This window comes from Dermacentor albipictus, chromosome 6, assembly GCF_038994185.2.
Source record: "Dermacentor albipictus isolate Rhodes 1998 colony chromosome 6, USDA_Dalb.pri_finalv2, whole genome shotgun sequence".
In the NCBI taxonomy this organism is placed as follows: domain Eukaryota; kingdom Metazoa; phylum Arthropoda; class Arachnida; order Ixodida; family Ixodidae; genus Dermacentor; species Dermacentor albipictus.
In genome coordinates, this window is record NC_091826.1 from 126,281,808 (window position 1) to 126,309,555 (window position 27,748).

At 50.2% G+C, this 27,748-nt stretch overlaps 1 protein-coding gene across 1 annotated transcript in view; it reads right to left on the bottom strand.

Moving 5' to 3' along the window:
- The window catches only part of LOC135899458 (muscle calcium channel subunit alpha-1-like), a 934,514-nt gene that overhangs the window by 425,781 nt on the left and 480,985 nt on the right, over positions 1–27,748 (bottom strand). The gene's annotated exons all lie outside the window — the stretch shown is intronic.

A 27,748-nucleotide genomic window follows, 5' to 3' on the forward strand; every position in this document is an offset into this window, starting at 1 on the left:
CATACGCGAAGGGAACGAGCGCGCGCGGCAGCCGAGCGAGCGGCGTCCTGGCCGTGACGTCACTCGCGAGAGGGCGCCACTCCTAATTCTCGCCGCTAATAGTAGAGATTTATTCGTATGTCGGCAGCTGCGACTGGCTGTTCTGGTTTTGCGAATCGAATTACTATTGGCGCAAGTATTCACCCCTGCGATACCGTTACATACACGCCTTTTTTTCGACTACAGCGCTCGCCTTTGCAGCGGCGGGCATCGCAAGCTTGCTGATCTTACGAGCAGTTTTAGCTTTGTGCATACGTTTTTTTCGTAAGATTATTGTTACGCCAAAATTTGTTCATAAGTTCGCTTAGTGAATTCCACCCCATTTGTTTCGTAATTCATAATCTCATTGTTCATCGGTCAACGAATCCACTCAGGGAGGGTAACTGAAAGTACATAGCAGAAGGTACAGCGGCAGGCCGCAATAAACGGAACCGTTAACAATACCAGGCGTGTTATTGAGGGTGCAAGTTGAACGTACAGCAAATTAAAAACAAAAATAGTAAGCAAGGAGAAATGTTAAATCACATAAAATGTTACAGAATAAGAATAATAACGAAATATAAGTAACACATTAAGAACACTTGATGAAAAGAGCCCTACGAAGACGCGGACGAAAGAACAACATGTACGACAGACAAGGCGTCTTGTCTGTCGTACATGTTGTTCTTTCGTCCGCGTCTTCGTAGCGCTCTTTTCATCAAGTATGCATAACCAACTCACCCACATCAAGGTTCTGCTGCTTCACATTAAGAACAACGAGTGGTATATGTATAGTATGGTGAATAGCATAGTGTTTTCATCCGTTGTGTTTGTCCACTAAACATCATTTAAATATAAATATATGCAGGTACTACGAACGTTTTATGTCATGGTTTAAGTAATCACAGAAAAAGAAAGTGAGAATATATCTCCACAACTGTAGTACATAATATTTTGAGAGAGCCGTTGCTGAATTTATAATTCTTATGACAAATTGTCGGTGTGTCCTCCGAATAATTGCGAACAAGAGCAACATTGGTTGTGCCCTAAGACGGCGTCACTATGCGAGATCATGAATGGGGAGTTTAGAACAGTCACCTTGCGGGAGCACATGATGTAATTCGGTTAATCTACTACTGCCGAGAGCCAGTCCAGGTGGTTTTCTCGTGGATAATGACCTAAATAAATCATCGTACATTGTGGCGTGCGCTCGTGTGCGCGTGTGTGTGCTTGCGAGCGTATGTGTGTGCGTGGCGACGGCGCAGACAGAGAAATCGCGGCCGAAATTCACCCACAGCAAACAACGCCGCACTCGTGGTGTCTCTTTCTCGGCGCAGTACCTTATGGGCTGCGACAAAAAAGGCACATGACATAAAGATCCCCTCATCTACATGGCTCCACGCCTTGCAAATAATGAGCGACAGAAATTCCAACCGAGGCGAAGCTTCACGCTTTCAGGGCCAAATTTACGCGCCGTCTGTTCCGCGTATTAATACGAGGGCGCGCGAAGCGACGTGGACGAGCGGGCATCCTCTGCCGCGGCCGATAAGCCCGGCCCGCTCAATACGGCGGATCAGACGCGACGTTATCCCTGTTTATGCTTGATCGGCCCCGCCGATAGCAGGGATGGGAAGGGCCCGAGGCGAAGGGAAAGGAGGGCGCCAGAATTAGGCCACCGAGCAGGCGAGCTCTGCCGCAGAAGCGTCGATGGCTCCGACAGACCAGCACACACACACACGCTCAAAGAAAAAGTCGCGGATCAACTGCATGAGATGAACCCGAGGAGAGCAGGAGGGCCAGCACAGAGAAGTTGCGTCGGGAGCCTGCTGGCGGCGTCTCGGAATCCGGCTCGATGTGCCCTTATCGTTACGCGTCGTTATGCAGTGGCCGCCGAATACACGTCTTCTCGTGATTTTTGTTTTTCTGCATCAGGCCTTGCCGGCCTGACGTGCCTCCGCTGTCCCCTTCAAGCTCTATCGCGGTTTCTTTCTTGTTTTATAGTGCTTCTTCTCCTAGCGTTTCGCGTGTGTTCTACTTTCCGGCGTGGAATTAGTGGTAACAATTTAGAAGCGCTGATGAGAGTAGAGATTCACTTATTCACTTTCCTAAAGCTGTATAAATAATCGCGAAATTCGCAACCTTCGAACGCAGGCCCAGCGTTACCGCCTTTTCTTTCTCGGGAATAGTCGGCGACCAATCAGCAGCGATAACAGCCATTATAACACGCTCGCCTTCGCGCTTCGCTTCTGCAGCGATAGAGAAAGGGCAGAGCAGCGGACAGGAGAAAGAGGGCGATGAAAAAAAAAATAAATAGACGGGGAGAGCACACGGCGTAGAGGCGAGGGGCGAAGGCTAATGAACATGTGCCGGAGTCTGATGATTTGTGGGACGTGGAGGAGGACGACAATGTCTTCCCGCTCTCTCTCTCCCAACGCGATGTGAGCTCGCGAGGGAGGCTCCGAGCCGAGCAGGAAAGAAGGGTTGGCGAAGCGGCGAATAAGCGGCGTCGCGGGCAGGCAAGGCGATCTTCGACGTGCCTACCACCGATCGGCCAAAAGCGTGGCACCACTAGAAGGCCGAGTCGAGGGCACACGGGACACGGCAGGAATTGGCGACCGCTCATAGATTGCAGCGACGCGCAAGCAGAACGCATGCCTGAGAGCATGCGGACTGGTTTGTTCGGCTGCTGCCTGTAAGAAACAACCGCAAGGTACGTTTGCCTTCCACCCACGTCCGCGGTGTCACCGTCGGTATGGCCAGAGTCTGAGGGACCCTGGTGTGGCGTTCTGCTGCTGACCGTCAAGTAGCGGGTTGGATTCCCTGCCGTACGTAGATTTCAGTGCACATTAATGAACTCCGGGTGGTTGAAATAAATGCGGGATCCCCTACATTACGGCGCCCGTGTGGACATTGAAGCCCACAATGTGCTTTTGCTTTGCCTTCTGTCGCTGCTCTCTTAAACGAAGCTACTAATTGCAACTCCTTTTGCGAGTGCTTGTAAGTGGCTGCCCTAAACTGAACAATATTTCTCAGTATACGCGCACGGGGGCACCGATGGAGTGTATCCTCGCTAGGCCGGGCACAAGTAGGGCGAATATATTTCGACAGGTGCTATACGTGAACCCTCGAAAGTATAGTCTGGTGTGGGGCAGCGCAGCCACCACCACAAAAAACAAAAGAAAGAGAAAAAGACAGCACTCCTAGTTTTTATTGTTAAAGACAATGCAAATATCTGCCATGACGGCGACACGGCATCACAAAAGAGGCGAGGGCACTGCACATTCCGCCGCTACGCTTTCATACCCGCTACGCAAATACGGTGAGGAATGTCGGAACGTCTTGATCGGATCGGTCATCTGAACGAGTGCCGGAGAAACTTGAATGAGCGGCCACTCGCTTCCTGTCAGCCGTCGATCGCGTCGATAGCCGCGTGCACTGCCGCACGGCAACCGAAGGCCGCCACAGAAGACGCGACACCGGGACGGCGGCGGAGCCCGTCGGTCACAGGACGGCCCGCAGCGCGGCGTAGGTGCGGAAGAGCTCCAGATTAGGCGGCTTTAACGGGAGTGGAATATCAGTCTACGACGGAGAGGAGCATCGCCGAGCAGAGGGCGACGCTGCGGGCGTCAAAAAGGCGCGAGCGGGAAGGGAGAGCACGCGGTAGCGCCGCAGCAACACTGTTGTCGCAGCGCGTCTCCATGGCGATGCGAATCGATGCACGCGCGAGCTGTAGCGGCGGCTTTTCCCTCGGGGCGCGTGTGCTCTCCGAACCGGAAGGACAGCGCGCTCCCTAACGACCGCTGCCGACGACGTCTCGTCCACGCGGTGTGCAGGCCTGGGTCATTTTTGTTTTGCTTTGTTTCACCTTTCCTCGCACACTGGCTTGAGCATTATTTTGGCCTCCGTGTACTACATTCCATAGCACGCTGGTTTGAGCGATGTGAACGTACGCTCGAAAAAAATACCTTTTCGCCAGCTTCGAGGACGCAAGGAGCCACAACGTGAAGATGAAACTGCCGAAGCACAAAAGACGTGGCACGCCTCGATCGCGTAATGATGTTTTTGGAACGACGAGTTACCCCGACCGAAACCGGTTGCCTATACGTTAGCACTGGGCTGAAGCGTCCGCTACCTCGCGCTCGCGTAGCTCCTTACATTCCTAACTACTGCTTGCGTTTCCTTGAAGCTTTTCTTGAGGCTCATAGCCTCATTTACGTATCTCTGCGCTTTATTTTCTTCCCTTAACCCCTTGCCCAGTGTAGGGTAGCAAACCGGACGTGTGTCTGGTTGACCTCCCTACATTTCCTTCCTTCCTTTTCCTCCTCCTCCGTCATCTGCTCGTAGGTGGCTACACAGAAGTCTTCAAAAGCTTAACGTGACGTGATTCCCTATTTCAGCCGCTTCGTGACCACTTCCGTGTCATCTAGCGGCGCTCGTCCGCGATGGTCGGAGTGCCAAGAGCACTCACCAAACCGTCACTCGTGCGGAACTAACGCACCGGTACAACAGCGAGGGCACACGGCCGTCCCGACGCAGCCTCCACGACTGCGACATGGTGTTTCCAATTAGTAACACTGGTAATACGGTGCGCAGGTTAAACTTGGTTATAATTATTATAATTAAAATCATCACTATATTTATTTCCACTGCGAGACCCCCAGCGATATTCCATTAGCCCCTGCTTCCTGATCTTAGATCGCACGACTTAACCCTGTGCTGCTATCGATGGCGATTTTCTTCCGTAGGCTTTCATTCTCTAAATAGAGCATGGATTAGTCTTTCAAGCACTGCATGGCCTGTCTATCCTTCTCCTCATGTCAGCTAGGCTTCAATTGTCTGCGTCTTATCATTACATCTTTCATTTAGCGCTCCATCGCTCGTTACTCGGTCCCTGCCTCTTTCTCAAGTTTCTAGATTCTTTGTTATGTCACAGCCCTATCTCTTAGCACTCAAAGAATGCACACGTTTCTCTTGAAGGGTTTTCGTAAGCGGTCGTTCGTTACTTGCGAGTGCCTGCCAGGTGAGCTTCAACCGATTTCTTTTTTTTTTTTTTTGCTCATCCGAAGATTCGCTTCTCGTGATTCACACAGGTGAGCTGCGCAGATGACAGCCACCAAGTGTAGATGCTTGTGAGGAACATCGCACTCAGCTCCGCGCGCCTTTCTCTTCTTACGGCTAGGTACACCGCCGTCAGCGAAATAACGCACAGCGGGCGCCTATCTCTCGAAAAGTGCGCACAGAGAAAACTTGGAGAGTTTACGCTAAGTTCCCACTTTCCAAGTTTCTACGACTCGAGTTGCCGACGAAGCAAAGGAGACATCCCGTTTCACTGCTAAATGAGCAGCTTTATTAAGAAAGACTGCCGCGGGTCACGGCTTCTTTGAAGCAAAAAAAAAAGGGGGGGGGGGGAGAAGTCTCGCGGAGCTGTCGCGGGCGGGTGTCGTGAGCACGCGGCGATAATTAAAGCCTGAGCACTACTGTGTGTCGTCGCCCGCGTCGGAAAAAAGGTATGAGCACGAGTGTGACTAAGCAAGTTCTTCGACTGAGGATAACTAGGGGCGGCTAGTTGTGCACCGTTCTTGCTCGTTTTCCGAGGCGATACAGCCTCTATTTGCGGGGCCATCATGAACCCGGAAAATACTATCGTTTGTTGGTGCGTCCGTGCAAAACGTCGCAACGACGCCCATGTAATTAGCATCAGCTTGTATTTGTGCGTAAATTGATCTCAGCTGGGGGGGGGGGGGGGGGGTCGGATACTAATGATATGCATTGTTGATCAGCACCTATTCGTGAAAGGCGGTGATCTGCTCGACACAAGGTCTCAGATTCGGTTACCAGTCGTTGGAACCACGTTATGTTAAGGAGGAATGTAAGTACGCTAGTACGTACGTTTTGGCGGGCAAATAAAGGACTCACTTTGGCCTAAATTATTCTAGCATCTTCAACCATGGCGTGCCGTACTGCGCACTGTAACGTAAAATCAATCAAATACTTCTACCGAATGCGCTACTACAGCGCCTGGTATCCTTCTACCCGTGATACACAATACTAGAAGAGCGCGTCTTTCGTTTTTTATTCTTCAGTCTATGTCCCCTTTTGCATCTAGGAAGAGGACTCAAACCTAGGGACTGCAAAGTTGCGCATAACCGCATTTTGCAGTAGGAAACAGGTGAAACAAGCGAACTTTTTATGCATCAGAAACAAACACACAGTTCACATGTTGCGAATAAATCGTGAGATGGTGTTCAATGCACGACAAAAACAGCATAGTGATGAAACTCAAATATGCCAAGAAAACGAATATTCATTACAGCTGCATGCTTGATGTAATCAACATTATCAGTATATATATATATATATATATATATATATATATATATATATATATATATATATATATATATATATATATATATAGACGATCGCAGTTTTTGCTCTGAATAGCTTGTTTATTCTACACCCAAAGCCGAGGGAATGGGAGGGAGCTTTCATTGTTCCTGATAAAAGTGTGTTTACAATAATCTTGCAGTGAACTGGAAGCTGTAGTTATCGCGCGACCCAACCATATGGTGATATTTTTGAAGGTACGGAGTCAATACGCAAAACCTTGGCGCTTGGTATGGTTAGGTGGCTTAGGCTACTACTCGTCACAAAGCGAACAAGAAAGAGAAGCACTGAAAGCACAGAAAAGCTTTGAACAGAGTATAAGCAAGCGAACGATAGAAGACGGAGAAAGGAGTTCGACAAAACGTACATATGTCAATAGTTTCGCAGAGGAGATGACCAGCGCCACCTCACAAAGCTGGATATCAATTCAAGAGTACCCATAAGTTAATACACTGAACGAACTCTGACTGTCGTGGTGGCTGAATGGTTTCATTGTACAACTGCTGAGTGTGATTTCGTGCATTCTTCTCCCAACTACGCCGATCCCATGTCACCAAGTTTCTATGAGGCGAAATCAAACAAAAAAGAAGCATTCGCGTGTACCATGAAACAAGGTGGCGAGTCGAGCTAGATTGCTGAAGTTCCTGTTGAAGCGTCTCGGCTATCTGTAAAATTTGGTCTGCGTTCTGGCGCGGTTCAAGATATGTTTAACATTAGATCGCCATGTACTGTTTGCACTCTAATGTACCCCCAGTGATCGAAATAAATGGGAAGGGCTTCACTACAGCGACGATCGTAGCCAATGTGTTGCTTTCGGACGTTAAAGCCCATACGTCAATCAAGAATGAATTTGAGTGATGCCGACACGTATATAATCTATTGCCTTAAATTGTATATCGTAGAAAACTCGGTCATGACAACATAATAAAAAAAACCAGGTGTTAACCTTTCCTAAGAATATTTTAGAGCAGCACGCGCGCTCACGGACACAGAAACATTCCAACGCCGCCCATCCTGCCGCACAGCGGCGTCATCCGGTCGGTCTCAAGCTCGGCCTCGAGCTACAGAGGACGCTGTCATAGCTTCAACTCCGCAGCCAGATGATTGTGACGAGGTGTATCGACGTCAGGATACAGTAAGCGCTCATGAACTCCTGACGCACGCGAAAATATTGTAAATTAGAGTGCGCATATTTGTAGGAGAAAAGGTGACGTCACTCAGTGCGTTAGTCGAACGGATCGCACTACCGACACGTGTCTGATCACACAGCTCTAGCGGAGCACTGCAATCTGCATCACCTGTCGGTACTGCGTGCAACGGGTAGGCTGCGCCGCGCATCCGGCTCAGTAAGCGAGAACCTGGTAGATGCGGGCAGGAAATTTTCCACAAAATTTGCTACAGGGAACTCGCTAGCCTGCCAGTAATCCGGCTACCAGGACAATTACGAGTTGTGTCTATAATACTGGTGCCTTCGACTAGTAACGCAATCTTTTAATTGAATACGGGGATCATGATTAAGCTTTTCCCTGTGGCAATATAGAATGTAGGCAATAAATAAATAAATAAATAAATAAATAAATAAATAAATAAATGTAACATCCGATACCATCTTGTACAGTTACGTTTATCTTAATTCCTGTAAAATTCATTTGCATTAGTATTAAAAAATTGTGCGTGTGAGATAATGGTGAATATTGTGTTAGGTAACATTCTGCACGCAACTACGTCGGTGAAGCAGCAAGCGCACTTCAAAGCATACGCAATGCGTGGACCTGCCTAAGTCGTGCGATGCCCACGATGCGCTGCGACTTGCCCTGCTGAAAAGTCGGAAGTGAGCTCGGGTACACTTCATTTCGAGGGGCCTTCGATTCCCGTACAGAAACGGCAAAATATAATACATCGCGGGATCGAATCCCAGCCACGGCGGCCGCGTTTCGATGGGGGCGAAATGCGAAAACACCCGTGTGCTTAGATTTAGGCGCACGTTAAAGAACCCCAGGTGGTCGAAATTTCCGGAGTCCTCCACTATGGCGTGCCTCATCATCAGAAAGTGGTTTTGGCACGTAAAACCCCATAATTTAATTTTTAATATATAACACACGAAAAACAAGAGCTGTAAAGCCAGCAGTAAACTTTCTCGTGTCGCAATAAGGCGCAGAATAATTGAAAGAGAGAGAGAGAGGCAAGGGAAAGACAGGGAGGTTGACCAGAGATTATATCCAGTTGGCTACCAAATACCGGCGAACGGGTAAAGCGCTGCCATAGGTGAGAGAGAGGGAAAAAGAATGAAAAAAGAAACGCACACACATACACACAATATAGAACTGTTTCTGTGTACACTGCCACGCAGTCTGCGAAGGCCTTCCTAGTGTTGCACAGTGTCACCGTCCCATGCTCATGGCTTCCTCCCTTTACTGAAGCGCCGTGAACAAAGCGAGGATCCTGTCCCCGTCTGCTTCCGCACATGCAGGCGCCGGTCAAGTTGCCCCCAGGCGCCTCGTGGTCCCATATGCATTCTTTTGCACGTCCCTCGCGTGCGTGATATGCGGAGGCTGCTATGGAGGATTTACGCACAGAAAGCCCATGGGTGGCGGTATGTGTGGTATGGTATGGTATGAAGAACTTTATTTAGGTCCTGAGGGATCAGTCTGGGACTGATGCGGGCCGCTCCCACGTCTGTACACAGAGGCCGAGCCCCTCTGCCGTCCCACGGGCCCTCTGGACAGCCCTGAGTTGGTCCGCCAGCACTTCACTGTGCAGCATCCGCTGCCACCACTGTTAACCTCGAGAACCATCACCGGCCAACGCCAAGCAGCGCCAAAGCATGTGTTCTAAATCGAGCAAACCCCCACACTCACTACAATAGATTGAAACCCCGCAATCCGGATTAATTTTATTCATGATGACCGGGTTAGGCTGCGTTCGTGTCTGCAGAAGCCTTAATGAAACCGCCTGTGGCTTATTGCCAGAAGCAGTTTTCTTGTTGGTCGTGGTTTGGCTCCGCTTGGCTTGGCCTGGCTTTTTTTATGCATGCGATATAAGGTGTTGGCGTGGCTTTATTTTTATATTTACTGCCTTATTCCGTTGATGCAAATGCAGAAAACAAATAAGTCACCGACGCGTCCGCAACAGTAAATTTTCTGAATGAAACAATTTCGTTATGCGAAGCTAATCCTCGGGGCACTACGCCTCCGTGTGCTGCTCGAAACGGACCCTTTCCGGCTTGTACGCGTGGGAAAAAAGTGGTGTCACGGTACACGGTCACCGAGCAGCAAGCAGCGAGCACGCCGCAGAAACGCGCACAGAGCGAGCACACGCACCTGTGCACGGGAGACTTTGCCGAGGGATCGACCGAAGCATGAGCCATTCGTCGCCTTCGAAGCGAACACTAATCCTGCTTGCTCCGTGTGGCCCCACTCCGCGAACAGCGAGGCCGACACGCTGCTCTCAATAGGTGCGTCATGGACGGTAATCCCTCGCGAGCCATGCAGAACGATGTTGCCTTTGGCACAGAACGCCATTTCCCCAGTGGGTGCAAGATCAGGCACCACAACGCCGGGAAATTCCAGCCACATCTCTACTAGAGGAAGCCGATGATGGAGGATGAGGAGGAGGGAAAGTCGATTGACAGGAAACAGACAGCGGAAGTAATTGGCTGACGAATTTGTGCATAGTCTCTTCAATGCTCCCCAAGTGGTAGTTCAAAAAATGAAATTCACTACGTATTCAAGATGGCGAGAAGCTGTACCGTGGTCCGAGCACCTCCTAGCAGTGGGTTTCAGATTCTTTTTTTTTTCTAACTCACTTACTTTATTATTATTATTTTTTACGAGACGGCATGTCCATCAAGAAAAACACGCATCAGTCGAAGCCTGTATTGTATTCAAAGGCCTCCGCTTTTGATTTCAGACACAAGTGGTAGACCACTGAATTGCGAAAGCAGTCGACATAACCGAAATTACCAGCCGGGCACCAAATAAACAACGCGCAACTCACGTTGGCTACTTCATAATTAGCCAAAGTCGCATTTAGCGAGACTCCAGCAAAGGATTAATTGATAAGACCTTGCTTTGGGTCACTACATTGCATTCGCCGCACGATCTCTTTTGTGTTTCTGTGTTCGCACAAAGGCGCTCTTCAAGAAATAAAGAAAGAAAAAGACAACTTAAGTAATACCTGATTCCTTCTAATGCGAATGCAATTTATGCAGTGTTTCCTTCTGAGGGCGTATATATTAATTCAACATTTGCAGGTCTGGCTTCTATATTATTGTTCCAAAATTAAAGGGACACTAAAGGCAAATATTAAGTCAAGCTAAAGTGATAGAGAAGTGCTCGAGAATCTCTAAGGCGTCATTATTATCGCAAACAGAGCCCTAATAGTCGAGAAATTGAGGTAAATGCAGTACATGATTAGATACTCCCCCGCGACATTCAAGTCCTTGCCCGATAAAGAAAGGACTCCTCTGCTAAATTCTCTCAATAGTAGAGAAGCACTCGTTGCAAAAAAAAAAAAAACATAATTGTACTGCATTATAAGACGAAATAAAATTCTACTTGTTGGGTTCTATTTTATTCTATCAAAAAAGAACTCATTCAAATTACACGTGACAACGACGCAGGCGGTCGGAAGGCCTCGTTTCCGCTCGACTCATCGCCACTCACGCTTTCGCGTTTCAGTGGTTTCGTTATCGCGTAGTGATGCGCTGGTTTGGCTGGCTCGCGAAACTCGCACAAACTGCAAATATCAGAGAATGCAACTTCCATGTGGTGTTGCGGGATGCCCGCACGGTCTGCGCCACTTGACCAAAAAGCAGCTGCAGCGGCGATTCCACCCCCCTGCCCTGTCTTGGCTCGGTTCGGGCGCCGTTTTACTCACCGACAACAGCAAAGGGTGGACGTATGCAACGTCACCACTTCCCCGGTTTGAAGGTTTGAATTTCGATAAAGGTATTCGGACACTTCAGATGAAATTTTCTCTTAAACTAAGTCTTTTCTTGGCAGGAAACAAGCGTTGTGACGTTTCTGAAATGGTATTTAAGCACTCCACACCGACTTAGTATTTTCTTTAGTGCCCCTTTAATGTTGGCACCTTTCGTGCCTTGTTACCTAAAATTCCGGAGAACTTTAGCGTCTCTTCTAAAACTTCTCTATTTTCTAATCTGTATGTGTCCATTCCTCCTCATTGAGCAACAAGCAAGGTTACTTCGTTGGTTATGCTTCCTATTCTCCCTCCAGCTTTTCACTAAAATGGCATATGTATCCTCTCCACCTTTGTATTAATTGTATTGAGCGTGAAAGCCGGTGTCCGTAGTTTGTAGCAGCGAAACAGCACCTAAACGCATTGCCAATGGCTGCGACGCCACGTCGCGAGCTGCGCCTCGATGGATCAGAGCGGGCGAAAGGGTACACATGTTACCACGACAGCGCCGGGTGTTGGGGAAAGGGCACTGCCGCGACGCCACGTCACCTTCATTCTCGCTCCCTGCACGAGCGTTCCTCGACGGAGCAGAGCCAACGCCTCGAATAGCGGGCGAGAGGGAACACATGCTCCCGAGCTGGCGTGACAGGTGTTACGCGAGGAGAGCGGGTAAAGCGGCTACGGGTCAGCCGATGGCCATTGCCGCGTCGGTGGCATGCGGCGTTGGTACCGCAGGCTGCTTGCTGGCTCGTGTGGCACGTACAGTAATGGTGTATTACTCGTCGCGCCAAACTCGAAAGACCACCCAGCGCCGTTCAGTTGGACTTTCATGCTTTCATATTGCTACGGCACAGTATGTGCGATCACGAAAGGCCAGCAGTGTGAAGACGACGACGACGGTTAGAAGCTTGCGCGGGCTGTCGCCTCTTGGCCAAGCGCAGCGTATTTTCCTTGTAAATATATTTGTACATAGCTTTTCGTCTGCGTCTGCCTACGTAACATATCTGGTGGAGGTGGACGTTCCCTGTACCTCGTCACGGAGCTTCGAAGTGGACGGTACGTCGAGCCTTCCTTCATGGCTCCCGGTGACGACAACCCGACTCCGCCGGCTCCGACACCTGCTGCCACTTCGCCGACCTACATCACTCTCCCCGCTCCCCGTGATCCTGGCGTATTCTCGGGCCACGATGGGGAAGACGTCGATGACTGGATCAGCCTGTATGAACACGTCAGCCGCAATAACCGGTGGGACCCTACTATTATGCTCGCCAACGTAGTCTTTCACCTCGGTGGCACACCTCGAGTTTGGTATCGCACGCACGAAGATGAGCTCACCAGTTGGGATTCACTTAAGACACAGCTTCGAGACTTGTTCGGCAACCCCTACGGTCAACAACTTGCCGCGCAGAAGGCGCTTTCCGGCCGTGTGCAGACGTCAACAGAGCCCTATGTCACGTACATTCAGGACGTCTTGGCTCTGTGCCGCAAAGTTGACACCCACATGACTGAGTCAGACAAGGTTTCCCACATCCTCAAAGGCATTGCCGATGACGCCTTCAACTTGCTCGTTTGCAACAACGTAGCCACGGTGGATGCTGTTATAAAAGAGTGCCGCCGCCTGGAACTCGCCAAAAGCCGACGTATTGACCAGCAGCAACACCCCAGCGACATCTTCCTGTGCCGACGCTCCTCGTCCCAACAACACTGCCGATGTTACCAGGATCGTCCGGCGTGAGATCGAGGCCGCCTATCCGGCTGCCTTCGACTCCAGTCCCACCAACACATCTGCAGTCACGGTCTCACTGATCCAGGCAGTTGTCCGCCAGGAGTTTGAAAACATGGGTCTTCACTCCATCTGCTCGGCCCATCGCCCTGATACCCGCCCGGCTTCTTCGATTACGCCCCGTCCCGCATCTTCTTACCCACCACGTTTCCGCAACCCATCTGAATGGCGCACTGCTGACGACAAGCCTATTTGTTTCCACTGCCATCGAATCGGGCACATTTCTCGGTACTGTCGTAGTCGCTGGAGTTCCCCGATCCGGTCTACTTATACTGCCTACTCTCGCCCCTCAGGTGGCCCTTCTCGTCCCTATGCCGCACGCTCCGATAATGCCGCCACTGATTCTCCTGCAACGAACCGCCCCTATTCTCGTTCGCCTTCGCCCCAACGACGACAATCTCGCTCTCCCCAGCCCCGTCGCTCCTACTCGCCGACTCCCTTCGGACGCCGCTCCCAGCCGGAAAACTAGACGATGCAGCGCCTCGAGGTGACGCTGCATTGCTCCCTACGCCGCCAAATCCTCTACTGACTTTGCCCACTCATCTGAACCTTCTTGACGTGCAAGTCGACGGTGTTTCTGTGTCTGCTCTCATAGACACTGGAGCGCATTTGTCCGTAATGAGCGCTGACCTTCGTAACCGGCTCAAGAAAATTATCACGCCCGCCACGACGCCTGTTGTCCGTGTCGCCGATGGCGGAACAGCCCCCGTAATTGGTATGTGTACCGCCCGCGTCTCCTTCGCCGATCGCTCAACAATCGTGCTATTCGCAGTCATCGCCCACTGTCCCCACGACATCATCCTCGGCTTAGACTTCCTCTCCGCACATTCTGCTCTCATCGACTGTTCCGCCAGTACTCTCCGTCTTGACCTGCCTGTTCTGGATCCTGCTGAACCCCACCCCAGTCGCCTCAGTTCCGCCGACTTCGTTCGCTTGCCACCTTCGGCACTGACCTACGTTGACCTAGTGTCATCCCCACCAGTCCCCGACGGTCACTACATCGCGGCTCCTATGCAAGACGTCCTCCTTACACACGGGATCACGGTACCCCATACAGTTTTATCTATTACGGCGAATTGCGTCTGCCTGCCAGTGGTCAACTTTGGCTTCACGACACAAGTGCTGCCACGTGGGATGTCTTTGGCCCAGCTTTGTTCATTCGAGGATCACTCAGTAGCATCCATTGCAGTAGACGACACTTCATCCGATACTCCTCTACCATCGCAGTCGACAAATTGTACCATCGCTGACTTACTGAAAATGATTGCCCCCGACTTGCCCTCCGAGCACGCTCGTGAACTCTACCGCGTTCTGTTTTCCTACCACGATAATTTTGACTTTAACGATCGTCCTTTGGCCCAAACTACAGCTGTCAAACATCGCATTAATACCGGCGATGCCCCTCCTATTCATCGCCGCCCGTATCGAGTGTCCCCAGCTGAGCGTCAAGTTATTCACGCAGAAGTTCGCAAAATGCTTGCCAAGAACATTATTGAACCGTCATGTAGTCCTTGGGCGTCACCGGTTGTGCTGGTAAAAAAGAAGGATGGCTCATGGCGCTTTTGCGTGGATTATCGGCACCTTAACAGGGTTACCAAAAAGGACGTGTATCCCCTACCTCGGATTGATGACGCCCTTGACTGCCTCCACGGTGCTCGCTATTTCTCCTCTATTGACCTTCGCTCCGGCTATTGGCAGATTGCCGTGGACGATCTCGACCGCGAGAAGACTGCCTTTGTAACACCCGACGGTCTTTATCAATTCAAGGTGATGCCGTTCGGCCTATGTAACGCTCCTGCCACTTTTGAACGCATGATGGACTCCCTTCTTCACGGTTTCAAATGGTCCACGTGCTTGTGCTACTTGGACGACGTTATCGTATTCTCCCCAACGTTCGCTACGCACCTCGAGCGCCTCTCAGCAGTCCTGGACGTTTTTCGGCGAGCCGGTTTGCAACTCAACGCATCGAAGTGCCAATTCGGCCGTCGCCAGATTACCGTCCTTGGACATCTCGTTGACGCGAACGGAGTGCAACCGGACCCAGGCAAGATCCATGCTGTTGCGCACTTCCCTGTTCCGAAGTGTGTCAAGGATGTGCGCAGCTTCATCGGCCTTTGCTCGTACTTCCGCCGTTTCGTGAGGAATTTCGCCGCCATAGCACGACCACTAACCGACCTTTTGAAAAAAGACGCTCCTTTCCAGTGGGGCGATAACGAGGCCTCTGCATTCTCTCATCTAATCGACATTCTCACAACGCCTCCTGTTCTGGCCCATTTCGATCCTTCTGCGCCTACCGAAGTCCGTACTGATGCCAGCGGTCACGGAATTGGAGCAGTACTGGCACAACGCCAGCGTGGCCACGACCGTGTTATCGCTTACGCCAGCAGGCTCCTCTCACCCGCGGAGCGCAACTATTCCATCACTGAGCGTGAGTGTCTGGCCCTCGTTTGGGCGGTTGCGAAATTCCGCCCATACTTATATGGCCGATCCTTTTCCGTTGTCACAGACCATCACGCGCTTTGTTGGTTATGCTCATTGAAAGACCCTTCAGGAAGACTTGGTCGCTGGGCCTTACGCCTCCAAGAATATTCGTTCTCTGTCACCTACAAATCTGGCCGACTACACAAGGACGCTGACTGCCTGTCTCGCTACCCGGTAGACGAGCCTGACGACGCCGACACTAGTACCGCCGACGGCATTTTCTCTGTGTCTGCCTTCGCTAACATCGCCGATGAGCAGTACCGAGACCTATCGCTGCGAGTACTCATCGAGCGTCTGCGCTCTACACCTACCGACGCATCCGTTCGCCGATATGTCCTCCAGGGCGGCATTCTGTACCGAAGGAGCTTCCTCCCTGATGGCCCTGATCTTCTTCTTGTCGTGCCACAACATCTACGACAGACTGTGCTCTTTCAGATGCATGACGCACCCACTGCAGGACATCTTGGGGTAACCCGCACGTACGACCGCGTCCGCCGCCGCTTCTATTGGCCTGGTCTCGCTCGCTCCGTTCGACGCTATGTTGCTGCCTGTGATCCCTGCCAGCGTCGGAAGACACCTCAGGTGCTACCTGCCGGTCATCTCCAGCCGATCACCGTCCCTGTGGAACCGTTCTTTCGTGTTGGATTAGACCTGCTCGGTCCCTTTCCCACGTCATCGTCTGGGAACAAATGGGTAGCCGTCGCGACTGATTACGCCACCCGATACGCTATCACTCGGGCTCTCCCTACCAGCTGCGCCACTGACGTCGCGGACTTTCTCTTGCGTGACATTATCTTGCTTCATGGCGCCCCGCGCCAGCTGCTTACTGACCGTGGTCGAAACTTCCTCTCGAAAGTTATCGCTGACATTGTACGTTCCTGTTCCATTCAACACAAACTGACTACTTCATACCATCCTCAAACCAATGGCCTGACAGAGCGGTTAAACCGTACTCTTACCGATATGCTGGCCAAGTACGTTTCCAAGGACCACCACGACTGGGACATTGCCCTTCCTTACGTAACATTTGCGTACAATTCTTCCCGGCACGACACCGCCGGATTTTCTCCCTTTCATCTACTGTACGGTCGCGAACCTACCTTGCCCCTAGACACGGCACTTCCTCCTGCTGCGGTCTCAACAAGCGAGTATGCGCGCGACGCCATCGCCCTCGCCGACCATGCACGCCAGCTTGCCCGTGCTCGACTTACGGCCTCACAGACCACTCAGCAGTGTCACTACAACGCCCGCCATCGTGACGTACAGTTTTCACCTGGTGCGCTCGTGCTCCTGTGGTCGCCCTCTCGTCACGTCGGACTTTCAGAGAAGCTTCTTTCGCGATACACAGGGCCCTACCGCGTGCTGCGCCAGGTGACACCTGTGACTTACGAAATTGCTCCTGTGGGCTCAACCTCGTCCTCTCCTGTGGCATCTAGGGATGTCGTACACGTCAGTAGGCTCAAGGCCTACTACACTGCTTCCGAGTCCGATCTTTAGTCGCTCCGGGACGGCGCTTTTGCAGCCGGGGGTAGTGCTACGGCACAGTATGTGCGATCACGAAAGGCCAGCAGTGTGAAGACGACGACGACGGTTAGAAGCTTGCGCGGGCTGTCGCCTCTTGGCCAAGCGCAGCGTATTTTCCTTGTAAATATATTTGTACATAGCTTTTCGTCTGCGTCTGCCTACGTAACAATATTAACAACTCTTAAGTTCCTGCACTTCGCGTCGGCGTCGTCCCTCAACATAACCGAGCGCACGAGCACAGTACAGGATGAAAGAGCGAAGCGGAGCGCAGTGGGGGACGAAAGATGCGAGGAGGAAAGCGGAGGAGGCGGGCATGGTGAGAGCGTTAGAAGGAAAGAGCAGCGCCGCGCAAGAACGGACTCTGCGGCGATGACCGCTATGAGATGGCACCTGAGTAGCGCACCGTCGTGAGTTCACCGATGGCATGCGGTGAGCGCGTCCATCGATACCATATAGAAAAAAATTGGACGACGCTTAAGCTTCGCCTTCAAGAGTGGAACGCGACAGCGTTCCCATCGACCCACCAAGGGGTGTAAGACAATGCGCTAAGGCGCAGGGATCACTCACGAGGCGCCCCGCATCGAACTTTGCGGCCACCTATCACACGGAGAGCGTCGAGCAACGCAGCGTTCGGCGCGGCAACGAAACGTGCGCCTGAGCAAACGGAACGAACCAAAGAACTCCGTGTCTCGGAGGGGGAAACGATCTACGCCAGCCAAACGTCGTGATCGGCACGGGCAGAGGATAGACAGATGAAGCGGTCTGCGCTTGACGCATGAAAGAAGACGAAGGAAGGTGCTAGGGGAGAAGTGAGAAGGAAGAAGTTGGAATAAAATGGCGGACGACACCCGTCTCACTTAGATGATGTCATTTCTGTTGCCGTTCTAGTTAGGAACGCTACATTTTGGCGCAGCCGACAGGATTCGAAGACCAGCGATGCGGGTGACGTTTTTCGTCGACCAGGCGTCATCAGAGTCTGTTGTGTTCACCCGATACCAAGTGCACGGTGAGCCAGCGACGGACCTTCCTCTTGAAGTTAGTTCTACCGCGCTGATCAACGTGGTACTGCAACAAGCTGCAATCAGCCGCCAAGCCCTCGTGCAAACAGGATCGGTGACAGTGAATCTACAACTGCAGACACTGAGCGAACTCGTTCTGGAACCCATACGACGTGGCACCCTCAAAGAGGAAACGCCTGCCGGGAAGGTGAGCCTAGACTTGAGTGTTATGGAACTGCAAAGGAACATTATACAACAGATCGAAATAATGAGAACTTTCGTCCAAGCGCTTAGTCGAGAGCAGTCAGCACGAAGTATTGTTGAACCAGATGTTTTTGAAGGAAAATCGCAAAATGCACACTACTGGCTGTGTTTTTTCGAGTACGCCTGTGACAAGAATCTGTGGCACTCCGACGACACAAAGATTTTGCATATGCGCCGCTATTTGGGCGGTATAGCCAGAAAATGGTATGACGTGCAACTCATGGATTATGGAACAACATGTTGGGAACTGTGGAAAAGCAACTTTTTAGGGGCTTTCGAAGGCAACGCAGTAGAAAGATGGGATGCGGCACTGCGGTTCAGTTATACAGGTGGCTCTCTGCTTGAGTACTGTCTTGAGAAGCGTCGCCTGTTGTATTCTGCAGAACCGAAGCTGTCGTCTTCTGCTGTTGTAGCTTTGATAACGCAAGGGTTGTGTATCGAGATCCGTTGTCATGTCCAGCTCAAAGGTCCAAGAACGTTTGATGACCTTCTGAACTTTCTACAGACCTCAGTGCCAAGAATTACATCGAGAAGACAGCCAGATGGTAGAAAAGAGCAACTTGATTCCAATCTAGAGTCGTTGCCGTCAACTGAATGTGAACACAGCTTCATAAACAAATCTCTGGGAAGCGTCAATCACGACTGTGAGGATGGTGAAGAACCAATTACCGCAGTTCACGGCAACCTACTTCCACATAATCTGTCTACCGTGCATCACAAGCCCCAGAAAAAGAGCTTCAGTGAGACAGTATATTTGGTGTCGTCAAGCTTATTGTACGCCCCCATTAAGGTAGATGGCATTGAAGTGAAGGCTCTCGTTGACAGTGGAGCTTCGGTATCTATTATCAACAAGACTCGAGTGGATGCCAGTCGTCTGCACGCTGGTAGAACATTGCGTGTCCAAGCCTACGATGGGTCAGTGACCATGCATAGCGAATGGGTAACCCTGGCTATTGAATTTCAAGGAAATGCTATTACCAGTGACGTATTGGCCATTCCCAATGTCACCTACGATTTTCTTTTGTCCCGTCCAGACATGAAAAAACTTAAGATGAACCTCTATTGGGATGACAGGGTAATGGCCGAAGACACGATAAGAACAGAAGACCCTGGTGAAGAACCTAGTGTATCAAGGCTAATTTTTCACCACGAAGACATCAAGACTAAGTACCCAGAGCTTATATGCATAGGAAGCTACCCTCCAGCAATGAAATCCCATGTCGTTCCTTTCGAGCTCGCAGATAAAACAGTGGTTCGTAGAACCCCCTATAATATGTCCAGAGATAAAAAGGTGTGGCTGAAAAAGGAGTTGCAAGAAATGTTAGACGCAGGTATCATCCGGCCTTCTGTATCCCCATTTGCTTCTCCTATCACTATTGCACCTAAAGAAGACGGGACATTCCGCCTCTGCACAGACTACCGGGCTCTCAATCGTCAAACTGAATTGATACCTTATCCAATGCCGAGAATCGACGACATCATTGACGAAACCGGTGGTTGCCATTGGTTTTCACGAATAGATCTCTGCAAGGGCTTTTGGCAGATTCCACTAAGTGAAGAAACGAAGAAGTACACCGCGTTCATAACCCCATTTGACTTGTTTGAGTACAACCGCCTACCATTTGGTTGGAAAAACTCCCCTGCGTGGTTTCAGAAGATTATGACGGACATTCTGAAACCTTACCTGGGCACATTTTGCAATGTGTACATCGACGACATCATCATCTACTCAAAGGCAAAGGACGAACACCGTAGTCATCTTTCAAAAGTTCTTCATGCCCTCAGTCTTGCCCAACTCAAAGTCAACTTCAAGAAAAGTGCGTTCTTTCAAGATACCGTAGTATTTCTTGGCAGGGTGTTTGATGGACAGACTAAAAGCACCAAGCAAGAATCGGTAGAGAGAATCTCCAAGCTGGTAAAGCCTTATGATGTGCACTCCCTGCGCGTTTTTCTTGGCCTTGCAGGACACTTCCGGGCGTTTATCAAAGACTACGCACTGAGAACAAGGTGCCTCACACGTTTAACTCAGAAAGACGTGCCTTTTCATTGGGACGAGAAGTGCGAAGCTGTCTATCGTGAGCTTGTAAAACTAATATCGTCGGACCCCATCTTGCGAATACCGGATTTTTCCTTGCCTTTCGTGCTGAACACGGACGCATCACATTATGCTACTGGTGCAGTTCTATACCAGAAGCCATCCAAACAAGCTGATCAAACCAAACACTACGTCGTGGGGTACTACAGCTATACCCTGAAACCCGCCGAAATCAATTACTGTACCACAGAAAAGGAAGCTCTGGCCGTCTTAAAAGCTGTGCAGTACTTTCGTACTTACCTGGAAGGTGCCAAATTCATACTTTTCACGGACCATCAAGCATTGACTCAACTTCTGAGCATGGCCCAGCCTAGAGGCCGCATTGCTAGATGGGTGAACTATCTGCAACAATTTGATTTCGTAATTTCGCACCGTCCTGGCCCACTCCTCACTGACGCTGACGCACTATCAAGATTACTTGTACAGGAATCAAGCAATAATCCAGATACAATCAATCATATTAAGCTATGGGAAGGTACAGAAGAGCTCCAGTTTATCAATGGAAGGTATCACGTACCACCAACTATGATTCCAAGGATTCTTCATCTATACCACGACACCCCTGAATCGGGTGGACATGATGGCTTCTGGCGCACTTATAAGAAATTGCTCATGAGATTCACATGGCCGGGCATGAAAAACGACATCAGCCATTACATCCGCACATGCCACCTCTGCCAGGTGAACAAAGTTAAATTCAAGCAATCGACAGACGTTATGACAAACCCTGAATATTCAAGCATCCCGTTCGAAGTAATTCATTTGGACTTCGCGGAGCTCAAAAAGAAGGGGGAAGGAGTCAAGCGAACGCAAGCTTTCTTGCTCTCCATAGATGAGTGCACACGGACGATTGCGGCTAAAGCTGGCAAAGAAGACGCAAACAGCGTAATAGACCTCCTCAAAGCTGAGTGTTTTAAACACACAAAGACGCTCGTCTGCGACAACGGGCCGGCTTTTCGGAGTGCCAAATTATCAAAGTGGGCCCAGGAGCACGGCATCATGATAAAGTATTCTTCTCCATACCACCCGGCAGCAAACGGCCTAGCGGAACGTGCCATACGAGACATCAAACAGTATCTGAAGATGTATCCAGACTTTGCCGGTGGCTGGAAGTGCTGTCTCGAGGCCGCTGTGAAGCATCACAACAGATCATACACCACGAGTTTAGGCTGCAGCCCTCATTTTGTAACTTCAGGTACAGCGCCCATACTTCCTGCAGATCGTGAGCTAGGTCTCCTAGAGAACCTCGAACTTGCGGAAGTAAGGAAAACTGTCAAAGAACAGGAGATCTACAAGCGCCGCATGAAGCGAAACTTTGACAAAAGGCACAGTAGCGACATACCGGACATACAGCCTGGAGACTATGTCCTTGTAAGGAAAGGAGCTGTGCCCTCAAATTCAAAATATTGCGGACCATTTCAAGTTATTAAGACTGCATGCCAGCATGGAATATTGAAGAACGTCTGGTACGCCGGAGCCTCGGGCCAAACGGAGTGCGCCGCTATTGGAAACGTATTCAAGTATTACCCCAGGAGGTGTAATTAAAAGAAATCCGGAAGAGTGAAGCCGTCTGCGCTTGACGCATGAAAGAAGACGAAGGAAGGTGCTAGGGGAGAAGTGAGAAGGAAGAAGTTGGAATAAAATGGCGGACGACACCCGTCTCACTTAGATGATGTCATTTCTGTTGCCGTTCTAGTTAGGAACGCTACAACAGATAATAATCTAAAGAAAGGAACGGCGCTTGATTCTGCAACCCGCGTGGGAGCACGGCGAAGCCTCGTCAGGGGAGAGGGATTCGGGGCCGCAACGCGCCTGGCACCGGTCCGTGCACAGCACAGCCCCAACGCGCGCATGGCGCCCCACCTGTCGGGGCAGCGCCGTACACTGAGAGGAGGGGGTCTTCTGTTTTTGCCGCAAGATGGCTCTGCGTGGGCGGTAAGCGCAGAAGAAATCTAGCGGAAACGTACTTCGCTACTCGTGTAAATGCGACTTCTGTAAGTTACATGCTCGTAATTACCGATATACACCGCAGTATAACTTTCTACGGCACGTTTTTAAGGCAACACCGCGTTCACTAGAAGCGCGTTTGTACCGCTTTCAAGCATCGAACTCGTGGCTGAGTGGTAGCTTCTCCGTCTCACACTCCGGAGACCCTGGTTCGATTCCCACCCAGCCCATCTTGGAAGTTGCTTTTTGTTTATGAAGTGCCTGCCGTGATTTATCGCTCACGGTCAACGCCGCGGACGCCGACGACACCGGCTTTTCTGCGGCACGAGCTCCTTAACGCTATCGCGTTAAAAACAAAGCATTGCATGAGCGGAGGTCTGTCTGCGGCGGCTGCTGTGAAACGCACCCACGCGTCAATCACGCGCAGCCTCTAGTGATTTCCCGATTAGATTTGCAGTCGCACCACACTTCACTCCGTTTGAAATAGCCGCACGAGACAGATTGTTCGCGCCAGCCAATATATCGCGACATCAAATTTAAACGCGTATAGAGCTACGCTGAAATTTAGCATGAATGAGTATCGTAATCGTCAGTGAATGATATATATATATGCTGCTGGTTGTGCTAAGTCTTGTCTTCCAGTTACAGGTAGCAGAACGTGCAAGCTGTATTCAGAGCAACCCACATCATCAAAACCACATCGTCCCCGAACGGTTCACTGCAGCTGGATGAGGCCTTTCACGACAAAATGTTTATTCTACAAGTTAACTTATTGTCCACATTTAACGAATACTCGCACAATGATATCAAAGCAGTTGTTCATAATTAAGCACATTGAGTTCCGGACAGCACTTCTGTGAAACTCATAACAACGGCGTGTTGTTAGGTTAAAGGGGTTGGGACACCAAATTTTGAGGCTATAAAAAGCATGTTGTAGGCTGCTTCCGTATGCAAGGAAACCCAGAACGAGGTATCGGACGCTGCAAACATTTCAAAATAATTTTAATTCAGCTCCAAAAAGTCATTAAAAACTCCTTCTCGTAGTCGAGACCCATCGCTAGCGCGGCAGCTACTACGTCACAGAGGAGGAACGAAAATATTGACGTCATAGCACACCAGCACAAAAACGTGACGTATGATGAGTAGCGATGAAATGCCGATTACGGAGCCTGCTGAGCCGAGCGACCGAGCATAGCCTTTACTATGACCGAGATACAGGCATATAGAAATCCTTTCTTAATGCAAAGAAGGGGTAAGGCGTGCAGACACGGACACAGGGTGAGAGAAGTGGACAACACGAACGCCGCACGGCGGCCCGCGAATAGCAAACTGCGTGTGGCGAGTTGCCGTGCCTACGGGCCTTTGCACGTTTGAGTGTAAAACGGTAGCCGGCCGACTCCGAAAGGTACCAGGATATGCGGCGTTCGTGTTGTCCGCTTCTCTCCTCGCATAGTCGCATAGTTCGGCAGCTCGGAGCTGTCTCTCCTTCGCTTGGCCTTTCTCAAGGCCCGTCCACGTTACCGGCCCGGAAACTCGCCGCACGCCTTTTGCCGTTCGCGGGCCCCCGTGCGACGGCGGTTTTGCTCGCAAACGGCGAGATTTCCTAGCTGTAGAGAGCACGGGCCCGGGACCTACTTGTGCGGCAGCCGTACGGCGAAGCGGCCAATCAGCGTCCGAGGAGTGGTCACTCTGTGCACCGACGGCAGCTTCACCGCCTCTGATCGTTCGGCGCCGCCGATATCGTGGCTAGGCCTTTTCCGGTTCACTTCGAAGCTAAAGCTTACGGCGCTTCGGAATGAATCACCGACTCTCACAAGCCGCAATATTTTCTTACCGTTGTTGTCGCTCTTTGCAATAATTATAATAATCGCGACATGCACTTCGAATTGCCAGTTGACCTCTGCTGGCAGAGCACGCGTATGAGCGAGCAGACGACGCAGCATAGTTTTACGTCACTATTTTTTGTGGCCCACGTGACCAAGCCATGTTGCGTTTCCTCCTCTGTGACGTCATAGCATCCCCCGGAGCCCAGAAACCGAAACCGAAATCGCTCGGTATAATAATGCTATTATTAAATTATTTATCGGATATATATGAATCCCGCTGTGTGTATCGTGCTGCCTGATGCATGACGCAACGTTTGAATCAACAAACGCATGAACGAAAATTTTGATGTCTCCACCCCTTTAAGATCGGTGATAACAAACCGCACGAAGTGAACGAAGACGAAAGAAGTATAAACAGCTAGCACCGGGCTCGTATTCTACGAAACTTAAGGCTGGCTCACACTAGCCAATGAAAGCAGTCGAGTGACAAAGTTGCTCGCAAATGGTCGCTGTTTTTAAAAAGCGACCATTTTGGGCTGGTCGCTCGCTGCTCGATGTTTCCGTCGTGCGACCGTCGTCGCAAAACTGCTGAACAAATCAGATGAGCGAATACTTATTTCACGTGCCGATGCATTTGCGAGCTGAGGGCTTCTGGCCGGTCGCAGTGCCGGTGTGAACACCAGTCACCTTCGCTCGTTTTCCTGTCGCCAGTCGCTAATGGTCACGCGACCTGCTCAAGGCATCGGTGTGATAGAACCTTCGTATTTACGAAGACTGCTGCCAATAGCGTGAGCAATACTCCTTGCCGTGTTCGCCATAATCGTTAGCTTGCGCGACAAACGCTCTGCATCCACAGCACGCAACTATCGAACGCTATTTGCCATAAGGAAACACGCGCATCACGGGAGACTGCGTGCAACCGTTGTCACGAAGCTGCACTGTCATCAGTCACTTGTCGGCAGCTTAGCCCTGCCAGGCATAGCTTGCCTGGGCCTCTCTGGATCTTGGCCGTAGCGGCCGTTCTAGCTGCTACCACAGTTGATGAGAATACGCATATTCACAATAGCATGCTGAAGGCGGTAAAATCGACTAATTGATTGATCGACTGATTTATTTTAACATCATAAAACGACACATGCACTGTGCGAGACGCCGTAGTGGAGAAAAATTATATAATTATGACTCCCGAAAGTTCATTAATTCGTATTTGAATGTAAGCAAACGAACACTTTATAATTCCACCTCCATCACAATGCAGTCACCACGCCTTGTATTCGAACACTCCACCTCATATTGAGCATCGAAACACCATTTCCACTGAGTCACCGCAGCAGGTGACCATGAGATACGAACAAAACCTTTGTGCAAAAGTTATTTGCTTCTGTGAAGGGTCAGTTGTCCAGTCTATTCAAGGCTCAGTGGAGAGTCTGACCTAGGTTATCAAAGCGAGAACAGTGGCACCGAAGAAGACCGATGGTCTCTTCGCACTTGCACTTAGCGCACATGGGTGAGTCCACCATTCCAATACGATAGCTTTTGGACTTTGTGAATGCTACGCTTACCCGCAGTCGACACAACAGTGTTGCATCACGTCCTGAAAGGTTTGCTAGTAATTTCAGTTTCAGTGATGGGTCAAAGCTGTACAAACGATAGAGTTCTGTGGTGTATGCCAGCAACTGAACGTGATGGTAAGAGCGAGACTACGAAGCTCTCTTGCAGCGCCTACTCTCGATAAAGGTATAAGGAGTGTCGGTGCTCCTGCCTGTGATCTTGGGAGCGTGGCCTCACAGTCCATTAGCCCAGAAAGCAATTCGAGCGCGTCTATTACGTCAAGGCAACAGACTTTAGTGCGCAACTGTAGACATCCTGCACCTAACTTAGCGCATGTGGAAGTCCGATATAGACTCATGTTTTTCTTTATCTCTACTTTGTTACCAATTTACCTCCCCCTCCCCTCTCTCCCCAGCGTAGGGTATTGAATTGAATATATCTTTATTTCCAACAGATTGGGGGAGACAGGGAAGAAAAGCTGCAAGTGCAGCTTAAAAAAACACCCTGCCCCCAATGACCACAAGACATGGGCAGCGCGGAGCTGCCGCGTGTTTTTAACAATACAAAAATACACAGTTTTGCAAGAATGCATGAGAAGCGCTAAGTGAAAAGTTAGTAGTTGCGCGTAATGAAGTCACAAAACGTTTCACATATGACAGATGAAAAAGAACATATATACTCATATATATGTAAACTAAATGTGAACAGAAAGCTGTAAGCTCATCTAATCTACACTTCTGAAATAGCTGGCCATATAAACATTAATATAAGTCCCACTGATTTAGTCGAGAAAGTTCTGATGGGGCACATATATCAATGCCGGTGGTCATTACCGATAACCAGATACAGATAACCGATGGTCATTAAGGGTTACGGACTGGATTCCAAAGGAAGGGAAGCGTAGCAGGGGGCGGCAGAAAGTTAGGTGAGCGGAAGAGATTAAGAAGTTTGCAGGGACGACATGGCCACAATTAGTACCTGACCGGGGTCATTGGAGAAGTATGGGAGAGGCTTTTGCCCTGCAGTGGGCGTAACCATGATGATGATGATGATGATGATGATGATGATGATGATGATGAATAAGTTCTGATATGGTGCACTGTCCAGGGTTCTGTGTTTCTTGTGAAACGTGAGGGGACACGTTCTTCTAAACATGATAATTAAACAAGGGATAGCTCGCTTTTCCCGTTGATGTTATAAAGCTTCTGCAAAAGTCGACGCCTATAGATTTCGTGCGCTGCGATAATATTAAACTTGTCCAATAAATGTTCGGCGTGTGAATCGTACGGAACATTTGCTAGGACGCGTACTATGCTTTTCTGTATTAAAAATAATTTGTTTAATTTCGTATCAGTTGTAGTGCCTCATACGCGGTGACAATAATTGAGATGAGAGGCGAATAAGGCGTTGTATAATAGCACTTTAACTCATGTAGGAAGAAGGTAACGGGTAGCAAACCGTATCTTCCCCTCTGGTTAACCTCCCTGCCTTTCCCCTTTGCTCTGTCTCTTTCTCTCTCTCTATCTTTACCTGTAGAGTAGCAAACTGGACTCAGTCTGCTTAACCTCCTTGCCTTTCCTTCCTCTCTCTTCTCTCTCTCTCTCGCGCGCGCGCGGAAGTTCCGCACAAGTGCAAAAATTTTCCTTCAAAGAGACATAAAAGTAAAAAGTAATCATAGCGCTTCTCAGGATGCTTTCAATAAAATTCTTCGTATCGGTACTCGCACAACCGCGCCATCACGCATTGTCAGCGCAGTGCTAAGCAGTTGAGAAGGCGCCCGAGAATGACCGTCCATTCGAGGCGATTCTGGTACCCGGGCTGAGAGTGTCCGAGATCAGAAAAAAAAAAAACAGGCGAGCGCTGTGAAATAATCAGCCAAACACGGTTCGTAATCTCTGAGCGGCCAGTCAAAGTTGTGGCGCTTTCCTGGAGCACTCTGGAACGACCACTCGAA